Source organism: Miniopterus schreibersii, assembly GCF_964146895.1.
Source record: "Miniopterus schreibersii genome assembly, chromosome: 3".
Taxonomy (NCBI): Eukaryota; Metazoa; Chordata; class Mammalia; order Chiroptera; family Miniopteridae; genus Miniopterus; species Miniopterus schreibersii.
The window spans coordinates 11,676,660-11,688,642 of record NC_138103.1 but is presented as its reverse complement, the minus strand read 5'-3'; the positions used below and the strand labels follow the sequence as shown (position 1 = coordinate 11,688,642).

Genomic DNA, 11,983 nt, shown 5'->3' with positions numbered 1-11,983 from the left:
CCTTACAACACACAAAATTGTAGGAAGTATACACTATTATGCCCACGTTACAAAACGGCACCGAGTGTCAGTTAAGTCACTTGCCCAGCCAGGGTCACACAGCTAGTCTGTCGCTGAAGTTAAAGCTACCACGATGGTAAAGGGTGACATGAGGCCGCAGAGACAGTCCTGAGGGTTTTTTTCTTGTTCCACTCCAGGGAAAAAGTCAGGTCCACGAGCTGGTGTGGCAAATGCAGATCCAGAGACCTCAGTGCACTGGCAGGTGTAGGTCCGTTTCAGAAAACCTTGTGACCTCAGAAAAACGTGAGCTCAGAGACCTCTAAGACCATTTTCATGTTTTAGAGATTTATCTTTAAGACTGTAGATTTTCACCTTATAACCAGTTCTCTGGCATTTACTATGTCATCTCAGACAAGTTACTAAATCTTGTTAAGTCCCAAACCTCAGTCCCCTCATCAGTTTTGAGGGGATAATTCTATACTCATAACACTGGATGAAGTTTAAATGAGTTAATCTGTAGGATGCTTAGAATGGTACCTGGCACTCAGTGTGGACTCAGTAAATATTAGCTGTTATTAATGCACAGCAAGTTCCTAAAGCATGGTCCTATCTCATAGAAAAGCCACTTGGATTATTATTGTAGGATGTGTATGGGAATGTTTGCAAAACTATACATACCTTGAGATGGGAAGAATAAAGGATGGATCATTTGCTATGTAAGTTCCTTTCGATTTTAGGTTATTAATGGGTACTTAAGGCTAGATGGACTTTCAGAATTACTTAAAATTACTGTTAATATTCCTCTGCCATTTTTTTAAGGCCCATCTATATTCAGACAGAAAGTAGCTGGTATTTGGGAGTGGGATTACAGGCCAGCAGATCTATGGGGGTTCATTTGGGCAGAAGTTGTTAACCTAGGGTCCATGAAATTCTACAGTAGCACTGTCCAACAGAACTTAATTCAGTGTTGTCTAGTGAGCACTTAAAATGCAGCTAGTGTTGCTACCTTGTGACTACCAGATTGGTCAGTGAAGTTCTAGAGGGTCACGTGGATAGATTTAGAGATTCTGTAAACATTTTTATGTTGTATGCAAAATTGCATGTGTGTGTGTATTTTCTAGGATGTCAAAACCACCAAAAAGAGTATGAGCCACTACTTTAGGACTTTGGTGAAAAGTTAAGGGAGGTGAGTATGCCTTCTTGTAACTACTGTTGATTCTACTTTCTTATACTCTTGTCTTCAGCTGTAGGTGGCTCCTTGACTATTACAGAGAAAAACAAATTGAATCTCAAATAAAGAACCCCTACTACTCCTGGTCTTAGTTCTTATGAGCACTAGATTCTGTCTCTAGAGCTGCTTTCAGCCTACCTGGCCTTATATTCCCTTGCACTCAGGCGGGCAGTTGTCTGTGCCTGGTTTTCAAATTGACATTTGATGAAACCTAGTGTTAAGATTTTCAAATCTGTTCTCTTTGGTGTGGGAGCAGACAAATGAGCAGCTCCTGTCTTTCTGAAATGCTGCTTACCTTAGGATAGTCTGGCCTCCAGGCTTCTGCCACCCTAAGCCTTTGCTATTTGCTTCTTTCTCCAGTTTTGGTTTCTTCCCAGTTTATTTGACTACAGCTTTCCTGTGATCTATGGCTTAGGGTTTATTTTTAAGTGTACCACATTACTCTTTGATCCCACTCTTAGCTTTGAAATCCAGTCATAAAATAGTGAATATAAATGGAATATCATTTGAAACACATTTTATTTTTATTAATCTGAAATTATTGCCTTTCTCCATGAAAATATAAAATAAGATATTTTGCTCCTATATTTTGGAATTTAAATTTGCCTTCACATTAACATTAACCAAATTAACTTGCTAATATTGTTTGTTAATGTTGATATTTAACCATTTTTCTCTATTTGGATCTTAAATCACTATTTACCAACCCACATGTTATTGCAGACCACTAAACTTTTGTCAGAGGAGAGGAAGGGTCACATGAAAAGGGTTGCAAACCATAACTGGTCTCAGTGAGGGAATGCATGGTAGGACATGGAGGGAAATTGAACTGGAGAAAATTTTACTAGTTGTCCTTAGATCGCTAGAAACACTGTTAGGTAGTTGTTTTGGTTAATTTGAAGATAATCCATTTCTGGACTTCAGCTAAAAGAAACATATAGACAGATTTTGCAGGTCACCAACCAACCCAGTTCAGATCATCAATTTTTACTTCAAAGTCTCTTAACTGAAATTAATCCAGAACATAGTTCCAAAACTCCCACTTTTACCTCTCTCTCTTCTCTTGGAACTCAGTAACCTAAGACAATTCTATCATCAAAATATTAAAAACATAATGTAAAACTAATTTAGTGCATTACTTTAACATAAAATTAATTCACCCCTCTTCTATGGGAGGACAATAGCCTTGAATTAAGCACAAAAGGAGCTTTTCCCTCATTTTGGTTTTGTTCTAATATTGAAAAACTGCCTGACAGAGGCTCCAGGTGAAATAATCCTGAGACGGAAATATAGAGGCTGTCTGCTCCAGAAATCAACTTGAATTCAGGCAAAACTGATGGTGACCCAAATATCATGCTTCCAGTCTTTCTTATGACCAGGATATCCAGTTCCACAGACTGACCTGAGCTTCCCAATGAAGCATAGAGATATGACATGGATGAAGGGATTGCAGGATTCCCAAGAAATGAAGCAATTATTTGACTTTAAAATAGGTAAGTGTCCATTGGATACAAAGGAAAAAAGAAAAGAAAAAAATCAGTTCTTAACTGGAGTAAAAGCTTTGGGATCGACATAGGCCTTTCTGTCATCCCATTACTGGTTTAATACAACTCCTTTCCCCCTTTCTCCTTGGAACAGGGTAACATGTTTAATTTCTATTTCTTCTCTTTGAGATCAAGAGAGAAAATAGAAGCAGAAAAAAACCAGGAACTCTGCATCCATTCATTATTCCTTTAGAGAGGAATGCTCTCCATGGTGTATTTTACAAAAAAAGACTAAAAATGTTTAGAAAATCAATGTTGAAATCCCCGATTTAGCAAAGCTTATAGATCATAACCACTCTATAGAAAGAGAACTTCAATGAAGAACCTGTCAACGTTAAACTTACTGAGCACCAGAGGATTCATTCAGAAGAGGGCACATAAGTGCCCTGGCTGTGGAAAAAGCTTCCTTCTCAGACCTTTATAGATACAATGCCTCCACACAGGGGAGAGACCCTATGAATGCACTACATTTTATGGAAAGCAATTTGACAGTGTGTTTGAAGAATCTTAAAACATTTCTTCTCTTTGATCAAGCACTTATACCTTTCAAAAACTATTTGGAGAGGAGATACCAAAGCAAACCAAAATAGCAACAAAATATCTTCATGATGCAGACCCTGAATTATGGCAGCAAGCACTGCAGTTAACTCCTGCCCCACCCCAATTCAGAATAATTTTCTTCTGGGTCCTCAGGTGCTTTGTTTAGGCCTCATTTTTAGCTCCTAACACAGTTCGCCTTAGATAGGAGGGTTAGTTGCAATCATACTATGATCTGTGTCCTCCTCGGCCCTTACAAACATGCATACATCAACATCACACACACCTGGAGTTTCACAGGGTAGAGAACATCTATTATTCATATCGTCATCCATTAAAGTGCCCTGTACATATTAAACATTAATAAGGGCCTGTAGCCCTAGCTGGTTTGGCTCAGTGGTTAGAGTGTCTGCCTGCAGACTGAAGGGTCCTGGGTTCGATTCCAGCTAAGGGCATGTACCTCAGTTGCAGGCTTGATCCCAGTCCCGGTTGGGGTGCATGCAGGAGGCAACCAATTGATGTGTCTCTTTCACATTGATGTTTCTCTCTCTCCCTCTTCCCCTTCCACTCTCTCTGAAAAGCAATGAAAAAAAATGCCCTCTGGTGAGGATTAAAAAAAAAAAAAAAGTGCTTGTAGCATTAAGACAAGAAATATAAAATAGCTCTTGGAAACTAAGAACATAGAACATTGCAATGGATACACCTAGCTATAGTGATTATTTTGAAAAGATTACAAAAAACAATGCCACCCTCAAGTATTATAAAGATTAAGTGAAATATATTTAAATGCAGGCTCTTTACAAAATAAACTTTCAATAAACATAAGTGTATTTTATTTCTAGTCTCTGTTTAATGATAAAAGCACTTAAGGTTCTAAGTTTTTCTCTGGGTACAGCTTTGGTTATATCCCATAATTTTTATATATAATAATTCTCCTTATTGATGATTTCAAAATAGTTTGTCATTGCAGTTTTTAATTTATTTCATCTTTGAACCAAGAGTTGGTCACCTGGTTAATCTGGTCAAGAAAGTTTCTTAAGATTGGCTGGCATGGCTCAGTGGTTGAGCATCAACCTATGAACCAAGAAGTCATGGTTCGATTTCCGGTCAGGGCACATGCCCAGGTTGTGGGCTCGATCCCCAGTAGGGGACATGCACGAGGCAGCTGATCAATGACTCATCATTGACATTTCTCTCTCTCCCTCTCCCTCTCTGAAATCAATAAAGATATATTTTAAAAAAGAAAGTTTCTTAAATTTTTTAACTGCATTGATTAGAAAATAAGATTCATTCTGTTTCTGCTTTGAAAGTTCATTTAGGTTTTCTTGTAGACTTATATTTGATAAAACTTGTTTAAGTCTCCTAAAGGCTCTAGAAAACAAGGGCTCTATTCGTAGCACAACAAATCTAAAATAGCCTTGGACCTCTCAAGTACTTTTATATGTTTGGAAGCATCCTTCATGCTTATGTGAAGGGGAAGTGAGAGAAGAGTTTGGGTTGCTTCCCATTCTGTCTCCCTGGTTTATTTATTTTACTTCCTCTCATCTGTTAAAAGTTTTTTTAAAACAACAACTATTTTATGGATTTTATAAAGCAGTTGTTAATAGCTGCTTAGTTATTAATGCTGGCAGTAAAAATAGGCAGCTAAAGGACCTAGGAGAAAACTCATCCCTTTCTCCAGCTGAGATAGTCCTCCCTAGGATGCCATAGTAGTTTGTCTTGAAAGCAGAGAGAACCTGCAGGGGTCACATTAAGAGTTTTGCAGTTGTGACCTTCCAGAATCTCCATGGAGTCTGTCTCAGTGGGACGAGGATGTTGTCTAGACTGAAATCAAGGAAATTAGGGAGTAGACTGGTGAATCAGCTCCCAAGGGGCTCACAATATAGTAGGGGTTGAAAGACTTTATGCTTTTTCCTCCTGCACTTGCAGTCACCTTCCCATTCCTGAAAAACTATCGTAAGGGCCACAGGAAACTTTATGCTCTTTAATTATAAAATGCGTGCCTGTCCTGAAATCCATTCTCATTTCTGGCCTAGTGATCTGGGCCAAATAATCTCAGAAACAACTAACAGTCTTAAGCCTCCTAGCCTGACTCCCTGCTTTCTCTTCAAGTCCCCCATGAAGATGTGGCATGGGATGGATAGGTGAGCTCATCTCTTGGCCTCTCCTTAGCACTTATAGTCAGTTTAATCAGCCCCCAAATCTGAGTGTTTTAACAACTGAGATGGGATTTTTTTTCTCCCTAGAATGAGAACTGGTGCTAAACAGTTTACTCACAATCTAAACCATAAGTTCTCAGCCTGTGTACATTGGAATCACCTCAAGAGCTTTAAAAAGTTCTGATGCCTACTGTCTTAGTCTATTAGGGCTGCTATAGCAACCTATCACAGCCTGGGTAGCTTATAAACAGAGACTTGTTTTTCACAGTACTGGTTACTGGAATTCCAAGCCCAGAGTGCCAGTATGGTCAGGTGAGTGCCCTCATACAGAATGCAAACTGCCCATCTCTGTGTCCTCACATGGTGGGAGGGGCTAGGGAGCTCTGTGGGATCTTTTATAAGAGGATTAATACCATTAATGGGGGTTCTACCCTCATGACAAAGCAATTCCCAAAGGCCTCACCTCCTAATACCCTCACACCAGGCATTAGTATTTCAACATATGAATTTTGAGGGGACACAAACATTCAGACCATAGCACCTAGGTTCCACCCCCTAGAGATTCTGATGTATTTGGTCTGGGCATCAGGATTTTCCAAAGCTCTTCAGATATTTCTAAAGTGCAACCAAAACTGAGAATCACTGACCTAGACACTAATTTGAGCAACAGTATAAGAAACTTGGAAGCAACTGGCCTGGTAGAGAATTTCCATGAGCTTGTACATTTGTAAAGACAGGTGAAAGAAACTGAAGAGGTGGTGTGCTGTTCCAATGAAGGTTGCTATAAATCATAGGTCAGGTTGAATTTCCTATTAAAATCTATTTTTAACTAAGTGTGGCAGGATAAAAATGGCTGCAGTCTTTATTCTCTTATGGGGGGTCTGATCCTCAGCCCCTGAGTCTAGGCTGACCTGCTTAGGCAATACAGTGACGTGGAAGTGACCTTCTGGGACTTCATAGGAAGTCTCGAAGCTGCCACCTGTGGCCTCATGGAATGTGAGCTCTGGAAACACCAGCCACCATTGAAAACGTCTGATTACCTAGAGTCATGATGTGAGGAAGCCCAAGCTACGCGCATAGAGAAAGATGCCCAGTCATCTCCAACTGTTCCAGCCAGCCCAGCCCAGGCACAGGCATACTAGTGAAGAAGCCATTTTGGACATTACAGTCCCAGCAGATATAGAGGGAAAATAACCAAGGAATGACCAGTAGATAGCAGTACTGAGGCCCCAGGCAGACAACCCCAGTTGATTATAGTCCTTCCAGTGATCCCCAGACATTCAAGCAACCCCAGCTGAATGAAGCTCTAGTCATGGGGCAGACATGAGTTGTCCCTGCTGTGAACTGCTCAAAATCCTGAGCATACTAAAAAGATTGTTTTTACACCACTGAATTTTGGGGTGTTTGTTATGCATCAATAGATAACCAGAACGAGAGTAATATATGAATAGTCATTATACAAGATTTGAAGAATATAGATGTATACAAAGAAAAGGAGGAAAATTTTCCATCACTCTCTCACTTCTACTCTCGCTCTTTCTCTTTTTTTGTTTTGTTACTACTCACCCAAGGATATTTTTTTCATTGATTTTTAGAGAGAGTAGAAGGGAGGGAGGGAGGGGGGGAGAGAGAAACATTTATGTGAGAGAGCGACATCAATTGGTTGCCTCCTGCATGTGCCCCAACCAGGGCCAGGGATCAAACCTGGGCAGGTATGTGCCCTTGACCGGGAATCGAACCCATGACCCTTCAGTGCTAGGGCCCATGCTCTAACCACTTAGCCACACCGGCCAGGGCTCTCTCTCTTTTTTTTAATCCTCACCCAAGGAATGAGGATATATTTTTTCCATTGATTTTTAGAGAGTGGAAGGAGGGGGAGTGGGGGGGGGAGAGAGACACACATGATTGGTTGACTCCTGCATGCACCTGGAGGAGGCTGAGGAACCTGCAACCCAGGTATGTGCCCTTAACCGGGAATTGAACCCGCAACCCTTTGATCCACTGGCTGATGCTCTAACCACTGGGCCCCACCAACCAGGGCGAGCAGAGTCTGGTTTTAAAACCACTTCCCTAATCCTCTGCACACCAGTGAAAACATATTCCAGTTAATAAGGTTTTATTTAAGTTTTTGTTACAATAACTGAGCAAAACATGAAAGTCTTCCTATAACATTTAGCTTGCTATATTTTGTTTTGCCTTATTTACATTGAGAACATATTCAGATTATGTTTCATGTGTCATAAAATGTTTAAATACTCATTGAAAAACACAAAAATATATAGAGGACATAGAGTGAAAAACACAACCTCTACCTCCAATTCTATTCTCTAGAGGTTGTCATGTTATTTCTTGAGTCTCCCTTGAGATATTTAAATTTTTAGACTATTTTTCTATTCTTTACCAATATGGGACCATACTATCACATTGTACTGTAAACATGCTCTTTTCACTTGATATATATTAACCATCTTTGCACACTAGCACAAGAAAAAACACTGCATCGTTTTCAACGGATGCAGTGCAATCCATGGAATAGATTCACCAAAATTTACTAAGCCAGTACCTTGGTAATAGTCATTTTTGTTTACAGTTGCTAACTGGCAAGTGTGGCAGGCGGTGGAATGCTCCAGACCGGTGACAAGGATTTAAGTAAGAAGGTGGCCCTCACACTGCCATGCAGGTGAATAGTCTAGTTATGTTTACCTGAGATTAGAAAGTAGTCTTGACAGTGATGCTAAGTGGCACCCAGGGAGGCCAATGGAGGTCTCAGCCTAGTCCAGGTTCACTCAATCCAGGTTCTTGTCACAGAACAAGAAAGGATTCAAGAGCATCACAGAAAGATTTGGAAAAGCACAGTAAATTTATTAAAGAAATAGTACGAACTCAAGAAGTGAGAGTGGGTAACCTCGGAGAACAACTCAAAGATGGTGTCTGGGTGCAAGGTTTTTATAAATGTGGGCAAGGGGGGGTAGATAGGGTGGTCTTCAGCTTCTGACGCTGTTGGGTTGACTAACAGAGCTGCTTTTGTCTCTCCCGTCCAGAAGCAATTTCTTTTTGGTTCTCTCAATTACAGGAAATTGGGGAGGGGGAACAGGTGGTCGGTGAAGGTCAGGGCTGTAATGTTTCAGCCAAAACGAAAAGGGGGGGGGGGGGTAGAGCTTGAGGCCTTTGTTTCCTATTCCAACTTTCCTGTCTCAATGGGAAGGATTTACCTCAATGGGAAGGATTTAAATTGAATGTTGTAACGAGAAATACAGATGAACCATCCAGCTCGGTGTTCCTCCCCACCCTGCCCCCGCCTGCAGGTGAGATACGTAAAAGTTAAAAAGCAGGGGCTGCTGAGGCTGACGTGGGGTCTATGCCTAGGATCCCCTGCTAGGTTATCCCAGGCGGATTTCGGGACTTCCATGAATGCCCTTAAATGATAAACGAAGCGGTAAATGCATAGACTCTTTTCTGAACAAAATCATTATCCTTATGGAACTTAGCATTTTACCAGATCTTTCAAAAGGAATCATTAAACTTCTAGGGGCAGTGTTCGAAAACCGAGAAGATGGCAGTGTTGGCATAAATGACCCATTTCTCTCACAGCTCTCCTCATGACTGGAAATTATCGTTTACTTCCCTCTCTCTTGAGCTGAGCTCCTTGGAGCAGGACTCCTGCCTGACGGGACCACCCTCGCCCCTGGCACTGTAAGTGGTTACATACTAGGCCTTGGTAGGTAAATACTTGCTGTAAACACGAAGCCTACAGGTTCAGAAGGGTCTGAGGGCTGAATCAACGGCCTCCACGCAGCTCGCGGCCGCTGGGGACCGCGCGGAATCCACTTCACGCGGGTGTGCTCGGACACCAGCGGCGACACAGCTCCTCCCCCGCGCTCTGCGCGAGGCCCCTGGGACCAAAAACGGCTCCGAGTTGCTGGGGCCGCCCACAGCGTCGGCAACGCCGCGCCGCGCCCCGCCCCGCCCACCGGGAGACGTCGGCCGAGCGGCCCGCCCCCGGCCCCTGATTGGTTCCGTATATGCCCGGGGCCCTGGGAGGCGTCGTTCAAAGCGGCGGCCGAGCGTCAGTGTCCGCGGCGGGGCGGCGGGGCGGCGGGGCGGCGGGGCGGCGGGGCGGCGGGGCGGCGGGGCGGCGGGGCGGCCGCCCACCCCGGGGCTGGGTCGCCCCTCTCTGGGCCGCCTCTACCTCCAGACGCCGGGCCCGGTGGAGATACTGCGCGGCGTGGGCCTCCCCCCGGCGCCTGCTGCCCGTCGGGGCTCTGCGCTGACACTTCCCCTTTATCTTCCCGCCGCTCTTCCCGTAAACAAACCCATTCCTACCCCGAGCCCCTTCCCCTCGGAGCTGTTGCCCCAGGGAGGCGCTGCCGAGCTTTGCGCCCGCCGAGACAGCACCTTCCCGGCCCCAACGCGGGAACCGTGTGTGGGCGGAGGGGGTCCTGGAGGTGACGTCGTACTGCAGCGTCCCTCTTCCCCGGCACCGCCCACGAGGCGCCAGGCGTTCCGACACCGAAGATAGAAGTTGGCGCGTCCCACGGTGCCAGGCCGTTTTGCGCACATTATCTTTCCGAACTCGCGAAACAGCCCATTTGACGCGCAGGGAACGAGCTTGGAGAAGTCCAGTGTTTTGCCCAGTGACGCAAGCCCTAGGTCTCCGAGTCCCGTTACTTCCCCACCTCGTGCAGCCCTAAACTCAGGAACAGTTTCAGTATGAGGCGGCGAGCGGGGTGAGCTCTGCGGGGGTGAGGGCTGCGCTGTGGGCGTGGGGACAGGATTGCGAAAACAACCGCAAAGCGTGCGGGGAAGCAAGAGCAGTCGCCTACGCAACTGTTTTCCTCCGCCGCCGACCTACTGTAAGCCTTCTTTCGGTCAGGGACTGTATGGCCAAAGCGAGCCTCGTAAAGGGGCCCTTATAAATAGTGGTAGAACTTTTTTTTTTTTTTTTTTTAATTTTAAACATTATAAAATGTTTCAGTACACAGAAAAATTTTAAGAGTAAAATGAGCACTCACTACCCTCCATCTAGATTTAACAATGGGAATAAATAACGTGCGTAACACTTTATAGCTTATAAAGCCTCTTGCTTAAGTTGCCGTATTGCAAATGAAGCTCTCATTGGTGAGCTGGTTGGGGACCTATTCAGATCCCATTGCTGCACCACCTCAAGTCCTGGCCACCCACTGCACCCTACTTTGGGAAGCTGCCTTCCTCTCCTCCTGTTTCCATCCTGCTCAGGAGGTTGTAGGTTGCCCCAGAACTCAGTATGCCCTCAGCACAGTGACAAGTATGTTTTTCAGTGGGCAGTTCATTGCCTAAAATTCACTTGGAACTTGGTGAGCCCCTCAAAGTCTCAGAATTCTTCCTTAAAATTCAATATATTGGGGGTAAGGGAGAGTTGTGTCACAATGGGATCCATTATTTTCAACTCCAGATTAACACAGGGACTTTTCCACGATCTTCCCAGCAGTTCTTTCCATTTTCTAAATAGCAGATGTATATTACATTTAAATACTACTTTATAGACATCCTCTATCATGATAGTTGGAGGGACAGGCCTGATAGCACCTTAGATGCAAAGCTAATTATGAAATACTTTTTTTAAAACTACCTTTTTTTCTTATTATAAAAAGTAACACATACTGATTTTAAAATTCTAAAATGATGAAAAAATGACTGTGGTAGAAAGTGAAACCCCTGATGACCAGGAATGGAGCCAAGGCTGGGGTGTCTCAGCTGTGCATTACTTAGGAATAAGAGCAGTTTGGACCCTTTGCAGCAGCTGTGTTGGATTTAGATTTATCATGTTGCCCCTAAATAAGGGCACACATACAGTCACAGAGGTACAAGAAATAAGAGTTTGTCAACACTCTAATTGTTAAATCAAAGATTTAAAATGTATCCCAAGTCCTAGCCAGCTTGGCTCAGTGGTTAGAGCATGGGACCTCAGACTGAAGGGTCCCAGGTTCAGTTCTGGTCAAGGGTACACAAGGGTTCCATCCCTGCCCCTGTTGTGTGCAGAAGGCAACCAATTGATGTGATTTTTCACTCCTTCTGAAAAAGCAATGGAAAAAATATCCTCCAGTGAGGATTTTAAAAAAAAAAAAGTAAAATGCATCCCAAGAGCTATAATCCCATTTTCACATTTCTTCATTTTAAAAATTCACTGGAACCTGAAAAAATGGAAGTTTTGTGAGCCTCTCTTTACCTAGAAAGGCCTAGTGGTATCAAAACACCACTTTTCAAGAAGTCCCTCTCAGAATTGCCCATTGCAGATGTCACTGTAATTGCAAAAGAGCCTGCTGTGGACTGGAAAGCCCTGCTGCTTATCTAATTCTGTCATAGACGCTTTAGTCTCAGCTTAGAGGAGTTTCCTGGCCAGTCAAGACTGTCAGAGACCCAAGAAACACGAAGGACTCTGCAGTCATTACACAACTTCATCATTTTTGCATCAGCGGTGGGAGGTTGCCTGTGAGGCGACTGCAGTGCTGCTTTGCATAGTCTTGTACTGGTCC

At 43.5% G+C, this 11,983-nt stretch overlaps 1 long non-coding RNA gene across 1 annotated transcript; it reads left to right on the top strand.

Moving 5' to 3' along the window:
* Positions 1–626: 626 nt before the first annotated feature.
* On the top strand, positions 627–4,147 carry LOC308554181. The gene is made up of 4 exons (XR_013998361.1): positions 627–716; positions 1,122–1,186; positions 2,595–2,724; positions 2,905–4,147. It is a non-coding gene; the product is annotated as an uncharacterized lncRNA (long non-coding RNA).
* The last annotated feature ends 7,836 nt before the right edge of the window (positions 4,148–11,983 follow it).